The sequence below is a fragment of the Centropristis striata genome, chromosome 6, assembly GCF_030273125.1.
Source record: "Centropristis striata isolate RG_2023a ecotype Rhode Island chromosome 6, C.striata_1.0, whole genome shotgun sequence".
Lineage (NCBI taxonomy): Eukaryota > Metazoa > Chordata > Actinopteri > Perciformes > Serranidae > Centropristis > Centropristis striata.
The window spans coordinates 5,148,978-5,163,535 of NC_081522.1; the positions used below are offsets into that span (position 1 = coordinate 5,148,978).

Here is a 14,558-nt window from a genome sequence, read left to right on the forward strand (position 1 = left end):
TTGATGGGGAAATGAAGAGCTGGAGACGTCCAAGTTCTCAGTTTAACATAGTCTTATTACAATACGTCAAAAAATGTGCACTTTACAGAGAATCTCCGGGTTCAAAAACTCATGTCCCTGAATACAAACAGACAGGTTTCAGTTCATGAAGTCTGAACCACGACTCTCTCCCTGAACCCATTAAAATACTAACATTTGTTTACAAAACATGCTGGTCGATTTCATCCAGGAAGTTCCGCCCTCCTCACTCGCCGATTCGCCAGTCCCAATTAACACAACGGCACGTCATGCCAGCTGGGCATACCATCTTGCTGCCCCGGACAAGGCCATCCTGACCTGGCCTCTTCTCCAGGACATTCAACAAAAACCTCCTGCCTTGTTATGTATAACAAAGATATCATGTCTTATAGAGCCAAAGGATTTTCACTGTCTCACATAGATTCTAAAAGTCTAAAAAATATGAAACAGACAATGAAATATATGTAGTCAAAGTTTCTAAACCAAAATGAACACACAAACATAATCATTGTATCAAAATCATATTGTCTGACTTAATATAAATGCATAGAGATCGATATTACACTCAAGGTTTGACCTTTGATAGTGACCTGCGTCACTCACAGAGAACAGAGAACAGACAACAGAGGAGCAGAAATCAAGCATAAAATCATTTACCAATATAGAAAATAATCAATTATTTTTACACCAAATAAAGCTTCGTACATCACGGAAATATACATTGTCCTATCATCAAACCACAAAAAAAACGCATAATCTCACCAATGAACATGAACATGGACTATGTTATGTCATTTCATAATTTAACAATGATGAATATTACATAATTTGTCTCTCCAAAGCTTTTAGTAACTAACCTAAGTGGAATGTGCTCATTGTGCCCACGTCACATCAGCCCAAGCTGGACGACACCAGCAGCACAGGACACGAAACTGCTGCATTTAAGAAGAAAAAAAAAAGTCTAAAATGTTTCTTTGTCTCTTTTTTTTTTTTTTTTTTTTTTTTTTAAATAAAGACAAATAAAGTTACAGAGTTTAATGACATCCGTGCCATCTAATTATCTTGGTTTAGTCAGGGGGAAAAGATGCCATTGATAAACATATTAATTCATGTTTTTTGTTATAAGATATACACTGGTCTTCAGAATCAGAACCTGCGACAGAAACTGAAAGTTAAGTTCCTGTAGTAAAGGTCTAAAACTGTGCTGCGTTTGGAAGATAACTCTGTGGTTTTCAGGTTTCTCCGTGTGCTTGTCCCCCTCAGACCAATAACGTCCTCTCATCTGTCTACAGGCACACCTGATTGGCTAACATCCACCCTGCCCGGAGTCATGTGACTGGATCACATGAGGAAGCATTTCTGTTTCGACATCAGTTCAATGGTGTTTGTGTACGTTTGATTTCTCTGCCTGGACATCAAGCCGGCCACTCCGCCCCCTGCTGGACTGCTGAGACTCCAGGAGGATCTACTGGTTCTACTGGTCCTACTGGTTCTACTGGTCCTGCTGGTTCCAGATGGTACCATGGTGCTCGGGTGGGGGTGGGGGGCAGCAATGGTTTTGGCTCAAGGACAAAGAGGACCTGGTGGGTGGAGACACGTTGAGATGCTGCTGCGTTGGTGCTCTTGGGACGTACGGAGAAGCAGCTGTTGTTGCGGGTCGGACAGTTCTGGGTGGCGCTGAGGGCCGTTCAGAGTTGCGTTCTACTGCGGTTGAGGACAGACGTGGCCGTCACTTCCTGTCTGGCCGAGCCTCCAGTCCTCCCAGTTTTTTTATTTTCTCCTCACGTTTCCGCGTCATCCTCCGACCCCCAGACTTTATCTGCCGTGACCTCTGACCTCTCAGCTCTGGACTCCACCGGACGTCGTCAGACTTTCACCTGGAAGTATCTCAGCTTCACAGGAAATGAATAAAAAAAATACTGTGGACAGAGGAGGACGGACCAATCAGAGGGCAACGCTTGGACTGATGCTGCATCCTCTGACTCCTCCTCCTCAGTGTGTAGCTGTACTGTACTCTGTGTATGTGTGTGTGCGTGTGTGTGTGTGTAAATACTGTACAGAGGAATTATTTTAAAGAGCCTGTTGGATGCTGTTCGATTTCCTACTCTTCTTTTTGTCTGGTAGCCTCTGCCTCTGTTTTTCTACTGTTGTTGATCTGATATTAAACCTGTAGCTGGTGGAACGGCACCTGCGCTCAGTGTCTTCATTTATTCCCCATGAAAAAGTTTCTACCAACAGTTTTGTTAATGATTGAAGTTTAAATCAAACATCGGACCACGCAGCCACTCATACCCTCAGATTTGTTTATAAATGACACAAGAGTAGCTTTAGAGAATTTTAATTTTGGTTTTCACTCATTTTCCCTTAAATTTTAATTTTCTTTGAGAAAATCCAGGATTGATCGAAACCAGCTCTGAAGAAACACTTATTAGATTTGAAGTTATAATACCATTTGATCTGAACCGACAAGGCATTTTTGCCCAGAGAACTATGGCTCACTGGATATTTTCGGACCATTCTCTGTAAACCCTAGAGATGGTTGTTAGATCAGCAGTTTGTGAAATACTCAGAGCAACAGCCATGCCACGTTCATAGTCACATAGATCTCCTTTCTTCCTCATTCTGATGCTCGCTTTGAAGTTCAGCAGCTCGTCTCCACCATCTCTACATGCCTAAAGGCTGCCATGTGTTTGGCTGATCAGACATTTGCGTTACGGAGCAGTTGCACAGGTGTGCCTAATAAAGTGGCCGTGACTAAGGCCGCATTCAGACTGCAGGCGAATCGGATTCAAATCAGATTCCTACTCATATCGGATTTTTAGGGCTGACTGTCCACACTATTTTTAGCAAGTTTCCAAATCGGATATGGCTCTGTTCAGACTGGGCCACATTATTGACTGATCTGACAGGTTGCTATAGTAACGGCGTCAGAGCGTCTGATGTCATATAATTGCGACGGCGACAACAACAACAAACATGATGGAGGCAGGTCACCTCAGTATATTGGCCTTATCACTGTCCAGTAGAGGAGCAGAACATCTCAGATCACCAGGGGAGAAACCGGGCGGATGGACGCCCCCGTCCGGCTCGCATGAGTCGGGCGCGGCTGCCGGTGGACACCTCGTCTCCGCGCTACGCCGCGTAGAGTGACGTCACGGACAGTCAAAACCGATCTGAGTGTTTGGAGGTTCAGACTGAGACGCATCTGTCCAAATGCGTTCTGAAACTACCTCCCGAAGGTGGTTTCGATCCGGTCTGCAAAAACCGGATTTCATGTGATTTGTGACTGTTCAGACTTCAAAAGAGCCATCCAGTTCCAATTTGGATGGGCTAAAAATCTGATTTTGGCTGGCAGTCTGAACGAGGCCTAAATGATACACGAGTGATTTAAGAGAATTTTATTAGTGGCGTTCACTAATTTCCTCGTACTTCGACTTTACAAACAAACTTATTTGACCCGAAGTTATCATACTTTTATACTGAAGTATGAATATGATTCCAAACTAAATGGAAAATATAATCTATTAACAAGACAAACATTAAAGATATGCTATGCAAGATTTTCCTTAAAAATCCGTTGCAGCACTGTTGCAACAGTTACCTGCGGTTTTAGTATGTTGTTATTCCTGATGTGAAAAGGTGATTAAACTTTTGACCCGTCTTTGTTGTGAGGTGTCCTGTTACATAAAAGCAAGTGACACCTACCAGCCAATCAGAAACAAGTAATATTTCATTGCCATGGCATCATAAAGGTTAAAGCAGCAGTTAAATCGGCTTCATGACGCGTTTTATGTCTCATAAAATCCACAATTACATGTTTTTATTAGAAACACTGGGATCAAATGGAGCCTGTAAAGTGACTTTAACACATTTACATAGAGAGAGGCTCATTTAGCGCCTCATGTATTATTCAACAGGAGCTGATTAACTTTAAACCTTTAAATGACAAGTAATCTGTTAGGCTCTGGGGTTTTAAACAGCTTAAGGCTTCTTTTTTTTTACATTCACACAAGATGAACTCTATCTGGTTCCAGCTTCTCCAGTAAGAGGAATTATTGCTTTTCTGTCATGTGTGATGATAAATTCATAATATATTTTTCACTTTTGGACAGATGGGCAAAGAAAAATTAAAACATTTGGGGCTCTTAAGAACTTAAGATATTAATTTTTTTTGTCAGTAGTTTTTGACGTTTCATAGACGTGGTTTTTTTTATGGCTACAAACTTTACATCTTAAAATCATATCATGTACAATATTTTTTTCACAATCAATAACCAAAAAAGGAATAGGCTGAAGCGCAAGGCTTATTTTTGTGTAACCTGTACATCCAAGGAAAAACCCAGAATATCAGCAATAGAAAGAAAGAAACTGATCAGATAAACTAAGGAAATAAGTCCCAAGGAATATTTAGTTACATTAATGTTTGTAATTTACAATTTCTTAAAGCGAAATGAATGATTCCAGCTTTTCTCCATGCAGCCACCAGCACACATCTCTCTCTCTCTCTCTCTCTCTCTCTCTCTCTCTCTCTGTCTCTCTCTCTCTCTCTCTGTCTCTCTCTCTCTCTCTCTCTGTCTCTCTCTCTCTGTCTCTCTCTCTCTCTCTCTCTCTCTCTCTCTCTCTCTCTCTCTCTCTCTCTCTCTCTCTCTCAATTCAATTCAATTCAATTGGCTTTATTGGCCATGACACAATACTGTATATATTGCCAAAGCAAGCATCAGAAAAAAAAGATAACAGTGAGGAATATTGAAAGCAATATTTACAATAAATTATTATAATTCTATTATTCATTTAAAAAGAAAAGAAAAACTAATAACAAAAGAAAGCAATATTTACAATCATTGAATTACAATCAATATATCACTCTAACTGTCCCAGCAAAGAAGAAGAAAAAAATATATATCTAATATATATATATATATATATATTAGATTTTTATATATATATATATATATATATATATATATATATATATAATAAATCTCTCTCTCTCTTCCCTTCCTCTCTCTCTTCCTCTCCTCTCTCTCTCAGTGGTCCAGGTGTAACTGAAGATGCTGAAACACTCTGACTTTGTTCATGTCTTAATGGTAAGCAGGTGAAAAGAAAACATTACAACATTACAATTATCTGCTGAATATATTTAAGAGCTTCCCGATGAGGTCAGCTCTCTTTTCTGCAGCCTGTGGCTCTAATTCTGAAGTTTTCAAACTCTGAGGTAAAGATACTGTGTGAGGTAAAAGCGACCGCTGCCACAAGTAGTTATTGTAGTTTGTCTGCTAATTTAAAATGCTACATATTTTTAGATGATGTGTGATTTACACATTGCAAGGACATAATTATTGTGAGTAAATGCCCATAAATCCACCCAGAAATCATAGCAAATAATCACCAGTTTTTTCTTATTTTGTACCTGCAACCAGGAATAGCATGCATGCTTACCTATTTTTGTCTTTACAGCAACTTTAATACTCGTTTTTTTTAATACCAGCTACTTTTTTTTAAGTTTATAAATTTTATCTTAAATTTAATTTGCTTTCGTTTTTTTCGTTTTTTTTTCTTTTATTACTTTTTATTGACATTTTATCAAATTTTCTTATTTGTGTTTCTTTGTGAATGTTAGCTATATTGTAAATTAGTTATTTACTCTAGTGTTTTACCCAGTTAAAATCATTTTAAATGAATTAATGAAAATGATCTGCATGTAATGTGGTTGTTTAGCCACAGGGGAGCGCTGCTCCACTGTTTAATATCTCAGCAGCAGATTAATTAAAAGGGCCAGACCACCCAAATTTGCACACAAAAACAAGCTGATTTTCCTCACTTCCTCACAGTTGTATCGATCCATGCAGATAGTTTTTTTTTTTTTCATAGATCTCTGCCTCCAACCAAGTACTATGGTGCTCAAACAAAATCCTATTCTCTATATTCTCTGGTGTAAATGAGTTTCTGTCACCTGGTGGCCTGTTAACTGTGTTAAATGATGATTTATACCTGATGTCGAAACCCTGCAAGTCATCCGGAAAACAACAAACCGAACCACCATGACTTCCACCAGCCACGTTTCTGCTTTCAGTGTTTTGTAAACTTCACAGGAAGCATCAGTGCAGATTAAATGGCAGATCTAACATGTGGTTTCCCCCTCAGTGACAACAGACTTTTCAGCTCACAGCAGAGAGGAAACACATCAAGAATTCTTCCTCTCCTCGTTATGTTTTGAGTCTTTAATGTGTCCCATATTTTCATGTAGATGTACAGTGTGTTTTAAAGCATAATTTAGCCTCCGAGACACTGAATTTCGGTGAAGTGTCTTGATGTCTTGTGACTTGGACTTGGTTCAAAAGCACTTTAGCTCTCATGTGGGTTTCATCGATTTGTGTCCCATTTTACAGCAGTGAATACACTTTATTTCAAATTTTCCCACTGATTTAAAATGGGTTTATGGGGCTCCAAAAATCCCCTGGCTCTCTGTGTGTCTACTGGTCTGTGTTTTTATGGGGGGGAAAAATTGTCAAAAAATACATTTGAAAACTGCACTCCAGGCTGCAAATTGCACTCTACAGAAATAATTTATACATAGACATTTAGGAAAATTAGTCTTCTCCCTCACAATCCTCTGGTAAAGCTGTCAGAGTTATAGTTTCGGCGTAGGACGCACAGATGCGCCACCAACACGTACCAACAGCCTCATTGGCTCCTATATTAAAAATGCATGGAAGATTTCTGTAGAAAAGCATATTTAAGTTTTTCAGATCGCTCTTACAAAGCTATTTCTTCATTTTTCTTCACAAAAAACATATGTAGCTAGAAGAACTCAGGACGCTCAAAGTGAAGTCGGATCACTGATAGGTATTATGGTTTTGGCAAAAATGCTTTCTGTTCGAGGCCAGAAATTACAGTCTGTCCCCCTCTGGCTGCTATCATTGTGGTGGAAGATTCCACGGCTGTTCATTTCCGTTGATTGCTCTGCTCTGATTGGCCGACCCCAAAGCTTTCATCATTTCATCCATCTCTCACAGAAAGAGAGAACCAGACACACACACACACACACATACACACACGCACACTCCTCCAGATACACATGCTTCATACCAAGGTTATAATAGTTTTGGATTTTTCATTAGTTTTAGTTTTAATTTTATGAATTGTGAATTTTTGTCTCCAAATTCAGTTAGTTTTAGTTCGTTTTTAGAGTGAGCTTTCTAGTTTAAGTCTAGTTTTTTTTTTTTTTTAAATGCTTAGTTTTAGTTTAGTTTTTATTAGTTTTAGTTTTTTGTAATGGCCTATGTGTTGGGTGCCAGATTCAAAGAGGTCATAATAAATTTTGCCTTTATTTCCTTTGGTTTATCCATCTCAGCCCCAATAAGGTTATTAACTCTTACAGTTCCAGGTGTTTTGAATTTTGGTTTGAGTGTAGACATCTCAGTAAACATATTCACCATGTGTTGCATGTTCAAATAGAAACACTGAATTATGAATGAAAAAAGTTGACAAAACTAAGGACATTTTCATTATAATTTTAGTTAGTTTTAGTTAGTTTTGTAACCACACAATACAGTTTCAGTTAGTTATCGCTTTTTTAAAAACTCTATTTTGTATTTTTTATTTTTATTTCAGTTAACAAAAATGTTTTTTCAATTCTAGTTTTCGTTATTTCGTTAGTTTTCGTTAACTATAATAACCTTGCTCTGCAGACGTATTGTGGAATAAACTGTGTCATTCTGTCTCTCTAGATTCAATTTGTCTTATATTCAAAATTAATTTACTCATATATATGATGATTTTAAATTAATATCACTGCTACATTATTGTGTATATTGGACTTCATACACACACACAGGTTTTTCTTGCACCGTGCTTTTATTTTGAAGCCCACTTCCTGTCATTTCCTGTGCTGTCTGTGTTAAACAGTGTGACCTTGCCGCAGCGGCTCCAGCTCCTCTCCCCGCAGCAGCAGCGGCCAGCTCCGGTCGATGTGTCGGTGCTGGCGGACGGTCGGTGACCGGACAGACCGAGGACCTGCCGGGCATCAGCGGACGGCTGCGGACTGAAGACTGCATGGTGCTCACAGGTAAGACCGAACCTGTTGTCTTACAGCTGAGAGACGCTGCTGATGTCATCACTGATGGTGGTAGTAGTACAGCTGGTACCTATTCTGTCAGTAGCAGGATATATTGTACTAATAATAATGATAGTATTACTAATATCTAATAGAGAAATCAGGATTATTAACGGTAAAAAGGGTTTTGGCCTACTTCGCCCATAACAGTGCAGCGAGTTGCATTTTTTTAATATTGGCAATAAAATGAAGCTCTTTTAGGCTCAGTGTTGTACACTAGAAGCTTCTAGTAGTGGAGAGTAACTAAATACTCAAGTACTATTATACTGAAGTGCAGTTTTGAGGTACTTGTTCTTTACTGGATTATATCTATTTTATTCTATTTTATATTTCTACTCAACTGCATCTCAGAGGGAAAATATGAAGCTTACTTTTGCACTGCATTTATTTGATTTATTTAATTTACTCTACAGATTCAGATTTTTGATATTAAAATATAAATCAACTATGAAATATTATTATGTATATAAAGTAATTAAAATGAGCTCCAGCTTTACCAGCTGCAACATTAAAGTAATGAACATATGCATGAATAATTAGTCTATAATAAATATATATAATAAAAATATTTTTTAATGGCCCAGAGTACTTTTAATGTTTGTATTTTTCATATATTTGGCTTATACTTTTGCACTCTTACTGAAGTATATATATTTATTATATATTTTGGGTGCAAGATTTGTAAAATAATATTTTGACACAGTGGTATATTTTTTTTACTTAAGTAAAAGATCGTAGTCCTTTTTCCAATACCTTGAGTACCTATCAAAAGTACAAGTACTCATTGTGCAAAATGGCCCAGAATTTCATTATAATCATTTTTAGATTATTATAATTCTTGATGTTGCAGCTGGTAAAGATGAAGCTAATTGTAACTACTGTATAATCTGCTGGGTAGTTTTATCAATAATAATCATCTGGGTTTATTTGTTGTTTATATTTTGTTGTAATAATCTGAATCTGTTTAGGAGCCATTAACGCCGGCTGTTAAATTTAGGGCAGTAAACAGTACATTTCCCTCTGAAGTGTAGTGGAGTAGAAGTATAAAGTAGCAGAAAATGTAATTATTTAAGAAAAGTAAAAGTGTAGTACTTGTAAAGAAAGTTTCTGTGTGTCTGCAGCTGCTGGTTCTCTGCAGAGACTCGCTGGTCCTGATATTTGAGACACTGTAGTAGGGCTGGGCGATATGGCCCTAAAAGAATATCACAATATTGCAGGCTATTTTTGCGATAACGATATTCTTGACGATATTAGGAAATACTTAAAAAGATAGAAAATGTGATTTTTTTTTAGTCTGTATAAATAATTAAAAATCTAAAATGTAGTTTGAAGTGCAAATCTCAACAGTTGGCAAATACAAAAAAAAATTTCTCTTGACTCTTGAGTATGAGCAAATAATAAAAATAACCATTTAGGGGTTCCGGGGGCATATTTCAATGACATTTTGTAAAGGAGAATAAAGGTTATTGTATGTTTTATTTAAGGCATCTTATTTTGACAGTCTTCTTGTAAATTCTGTGGTGGATTCTCTTAACACACTGTGCTCTTATTTTGAAAGCTGCATGTGTTTAGCTACAGGGAGTAAGTAGCTTTTTGTGATTAAAACAGCTTTAACCACTACATCAAGAAGTAGGAACGTTGCCAATATCATGATATGCATTTTTTTTAACCATTAAAAAAAAATACAGATATTATCGTAAACGATGCGATATGGCACACCCCTACACTGTAGTAACTTCAGTATATGGCACTAGTAGTTTTTTTTATTTATTTTTTTTAATTAATTTAGACAAAACACAACACAAATCACCAATGAACAAACAGAGAAAAACAAGAACAAAACAAAAAACACAACAACAACAAAATCACAAAACCAACCCAAATAAATAAATAAAACCACAAAAATAAACAAGAACCTTAACACATCAAAACTAAAACAAGACACAAACATACATCAAACATAATTACCACATAAAACACACAGTATATCAGTAAACTTGATAACCTAAGAAAAAATAAAAAAAAGGGTTAAGTTAAATTAAATGCCAGCCTTCCCCTTCAATAAATCTTTTCCACCTTTCCAAATACCGTCCAACATCACCATTCCTATTAGCAATATAACCTTTCAAAACAAAATAACGTTTAATAAGCATCCTAAATTGATTAATATTCAAAGAATCTGCATTGACAGCTTTACGGCACTAGTAGTTAACATGAAGCTTTTGGCCGGCATTCAGTCCAGCAGCAACTTCCCTTTCAACTGTGTGTCTGGACTGAACCGCCACCACAAACAAAACACCACGTTCACTGAGGAGCAGCAGAACGAGAAGCACACACTGTCCTCCACCCAGAGAGATGTGTAGAGCCTCCTGTATCAGATTAAAATCCCCTGGATAATTTCTCAGTATTATCCCTCATCATCTCTCTTAGAATGTAATTGCAATGGCATGATATCATTTATCTCATTTATGATATCATCTAGAGTCAGCATGCCTTCTTAAACATCTTAAGCTGTTAAATAACAATCAATCCTCAAGTTATTTTTAAGGGTATCATTGTTTTTATATGTTTATGAGCCATTTTATATCTTCAGGAGGAACCAGTGGCCCACAGACAGGAAGTCACACAGTTAAAGAAAAATACAGAATACTTATTCCTTATAAACAACTTCATTCTTTGGTAGAAAAAGTATTGAGATCCTTTACTTCAGAAAATGTACAGAAACTCCACAACAATTATAATTTCTACAACTACATTTAAAATCTGAAATTATGTATTTTTCATCCAATTTAAACTATCAAAGTAAAAGTATTCAATGTGCGGTAAAATGTCTCCTGTCAGTGTTTTACTCTTACATATGATGCTTTTGGAATAATATCACTTATGCATTAATGTTTATGTTGCATTTTACTGCTGGCAATGTTTATGGCTGTGCTAATTTTTACTCCGTTATATACTGTTTGGTTTAATCTGCAGAAATGGATCATATTCTATAAATTCATCATGTTTGCAGCTTCACTGTCCTGTGAGAACCACACATCTCTAAACAGACAGGAAAACGGCTGTTGTCAGCTTTGTGACGATGCATTTCCCAGTCGATCCAAGAGGGTTTTTAGAGTTTATTTAGCTGAAGAAGTAGGAGAATTTTCTCAACACATAAAGGAACATTTCATCCAAATCAACACATCTGGAGATGCACGTTTTTCAATGGACAGTGGATAAAAAAATTGTCATTTGAAAAGCAACCTCAGAAATATAATCAAAATAATAAAAATGCTCAAGTACCTCACATTTGCACTTAAGTACAGTACTTCAGTAAATAGTTACATTCCACCGCTGCAGTTGTGATGGAGTCAGTGGGAATAGTCGTTATCCTGAGTTCACCTGTGTGGATCAGGTGTTGTGATGTATGGACACACAGAGGAAAGTGAATTGTGGTTTTCATGGAATATTTTCTTATGGTTTGCATACATTTCGTTGAACAGGATGTTGAGGACTGTAGCTGTAGGAAATAGCTAATGGACTGGTTTCACCCGCAGCAGCCGGAACAAACCACAGGGTGTCAAATGTCAATAGTATCATGAGTGTGTCTCATTGAAGAAGATTTCTGTGAATCTGTGTAACAGATCTGCTGGTATATGACGGTTGTGCTTTGAATATGAAGTATTCAACATTATTTGACCTTATCTCTGGGTTTGCTTGGCCTATCATTATCAAACAAAACTGGTGTGCAGTTTTAACCCGGTCCTTTAGAGCATTAGTTCTCAACCTTTTTGAGTCGCGACCCCCAATTTAACATGCATGTTGTCCGCGACCCCCGCTCACTGAACAGAATCTCACACGCACAGTTCAGATCACCCAAAAAAGAAGCAAAATGACCAAAAAAAGGAAACAAAATGACCAAAAAAACGACACAAAATGACTAAAAACAGTCACAAAATGACTAAAAAAAGACACAAAATGACAAAAAAAAAGACACAAAATGACTAAAGAAAGGACACAAAATGACCAAAAAAGACACAAATTGACCAAAAAACACACAAAATGACCAAAAAAAGACATTAAGTGACCAAAAAGACAAACACATGAACCCAATTGGGGTCCCGACCCCAAGGTTGAGAATAGCTGCTTTAGAGGGAAGCTGACAGCAGGACTCGGTGCTGCTTTTTTATTATGTCATGACATCATGAAGGACCAGCACTTTCCTGGACTCCAGAGGGTTAACAAGATGAAGCTGTTTCTCTTTTATTTTGAAGGACTGACTCAAACTCAAGCTGCATTTTTAACTGGGCTGAAGACGTTTTGTTGGATGTCCTGCAAGACTCAGTCACCCTGACACATTCTCTCACATCTAAACCTAAACGCTGAGTGTGTAACACCTGGGGGGTGAAGGTGGGAGGTCGAACTGCACGTTTGAATATCTAAAGTGGTTCCCATTACAGCAAACAGTCTGCGTCTCCCTGAGGTGCTGCCTGATTTAATCAGCAGGCCGAGACTCCTTTGAGAGGAAACCAACAGGCGTCTCCATGGAAGGCAGCAGGAGGAGGAGGGAGGATGGAGACAGGGCTACATGTGTGTGAGGATCATGCCTATCACCATGGCAACTGTGATTCACTTCCACCTTTAGTCCCTCAGTGTGCTAGTGAGAAATATCTGCACAGGTGGAGTCAGCCACCTGCAGGAAACCTCAGCAGCTCGGATAATTTAGTGTGTGAAATATTATTAGTTTGGTGCTGATGGAGATCAATATATCCATATATCTACAGTGACAAGAAGAAGCATGTGCACCCTTTGAAAAAAACTGGTTTTCTACATTAATTTGTCATAAAATGTGATCCGATCTGCTTCTGCAAGTCCTAAGTATCGACAGACACAATGTGCTTAACCTAACACCACACAAACAATTATAATATTTCATGTCTTTATTGAACACATCCATAAAACATTTATTGTGCTGGTTGAAAAAGTAAGTGAACCCTTGGATTTATTACACTACAAAAAAGCCAACTTGTATTTTTTGGCCTAAAACAGTGAACAGTGTAAAAAGGTAACTCTTATTTCTTTGTTGTGAAATGCGAGAAAGCGGTGAAATTCGGTCATTATCGAAAGCTAGCGGCTAACTGATGCTAGCGGCTAACTGATGGCAGCAGCGCTGCTTGTTACAGCTACAAGAGTAGCCATTAGCGTATCAATGCTAACTCAAAATTGTGGTCACAACATTAGCTGACATTTCATTGCGGCGCTACAATCGTGCCACTTCAGCACATTGCAGAAGTTAGCAGAAGTAAGGATTAAAAGTTATTATAACTTATAATGTAAAATTATAGGTTAGTAGGCCTACAACTTACAGTTGAGTTGACAAAAATCTGAATTCAGAGTTGAGCAAACTCAAAAACAAAACTTAAAATATTTAGTTTAATTGTCCAACTTAAAATTTTATTGAAGTTTGTTGCCTTGAAATTTTGAGTTCACCCTACTTTTCTTTTTTGCAGTGTAGCTGCTCGAACGTCCTTTGGCAGCAATAACCACCAATAACCAAACGCTTCCCGTAGCTGCTGATCAGAGCGGATGTCTGGTCTTTAGAAAAAGACAATATTCCTACTAAGTTGTTTACATGACTAATGAAGATGAATTTTCCACTAATATTCCTGTTAACACAACCTCCCTCTTTCATTTGACTGTAGTCAGACTATTGAATGGGTGTTTATCAACGCTTATCAGCCCATAACTATGGCCACGTAGGCCCCTTTTCTCCCTTACAGTGGGTTTATCTGCCTATTCAAATAAGTGCAATAGATTTCCCTACCCAATTAACAGCCTCTCCCTGTTTCGTTACTTTTCAGGCCCTTTTAGGTTTAGGCACCAAAAAGGGCCATAGTTTTGTTCAGCTTAGGCTACAAAACTAGTTTTCTAAGGTCTCAAAAGTGAAACAATGACAAATAAATGCTAAAAATTAAGTAGTTATGATGACAAAGTTAATTCTGTATGTGCCATAGTTACAGAAAAACTTGACACACTATAGTTAAGTTGTGTTATTTCAAATAACATTCTTAATTTTTGGTGTTTGATTCAAATTTAAAATCTCCCCTCACATCTTAATCAGAAAATGCTATTCAGAATAAGGCCTAAATCGTAATATATATGAATATAATAAGCTGTTTACATGACCCATATCAACTTCAGAATACTTTCATAGTCTAAATAATAATAGTGTGCATGTAAATTGAGTCAGTGTTGCAGATTCTGTTAATTTATGAAGCAGAAAATAAGTCTTCAGCTTGTCTTATCAAGTGTTTATTAATCATGTACAAAACAGTTACAGTGGAGCATTTGTTGGCCATGAAATTCTTTGTTCTCGGGCCCCCGTTTAAAAATGCTACTATAAATCTGAGATATAAAATAGTGCCGAAGCTGAATTATATAA

General features: G+C 37.4%; 2 protein-coding genes across 4 annotated transcripts in view; both read left to right on the forward strand.

The window, feature by feature from the left end:
- Positions 1–2,205, forward strand: part of znf609a (zinc finger protein 609a) — a 57,792-nt gene extending 55,587 nt beyond the window's left edge. For both annotated transcript variants that reach the window (XM_059335288.1, XM_059335287.1), the window contains one exon: positions 1,311–2,205. The gene's annotated coding sequence lies outside the window, so the exon portion shown is untranslated. The remainder of the gene's footprint in view (positions 1–1,310) is intronic.
- Positions 2,206–7,953: 5,748 nt separating this feature from the next.
- LOC131973325 (GRAM domain-containing protein 2A) overlaps positions 7,954–14,558 on the forward strand; it is a 38,608-nt gene continuing 32,003 nt past the window's right edge. For both annotated transcript variants that reach the window (XM_059335294.1, XM_059335296.1), the window contains exon 1: positions 7,954–8,086. The gene's annotated coding sequence lies outside the window, so the exon portion shown is untranslated. The remainder of the gene's footprint in view (positions 8,087–14,558) is intronic.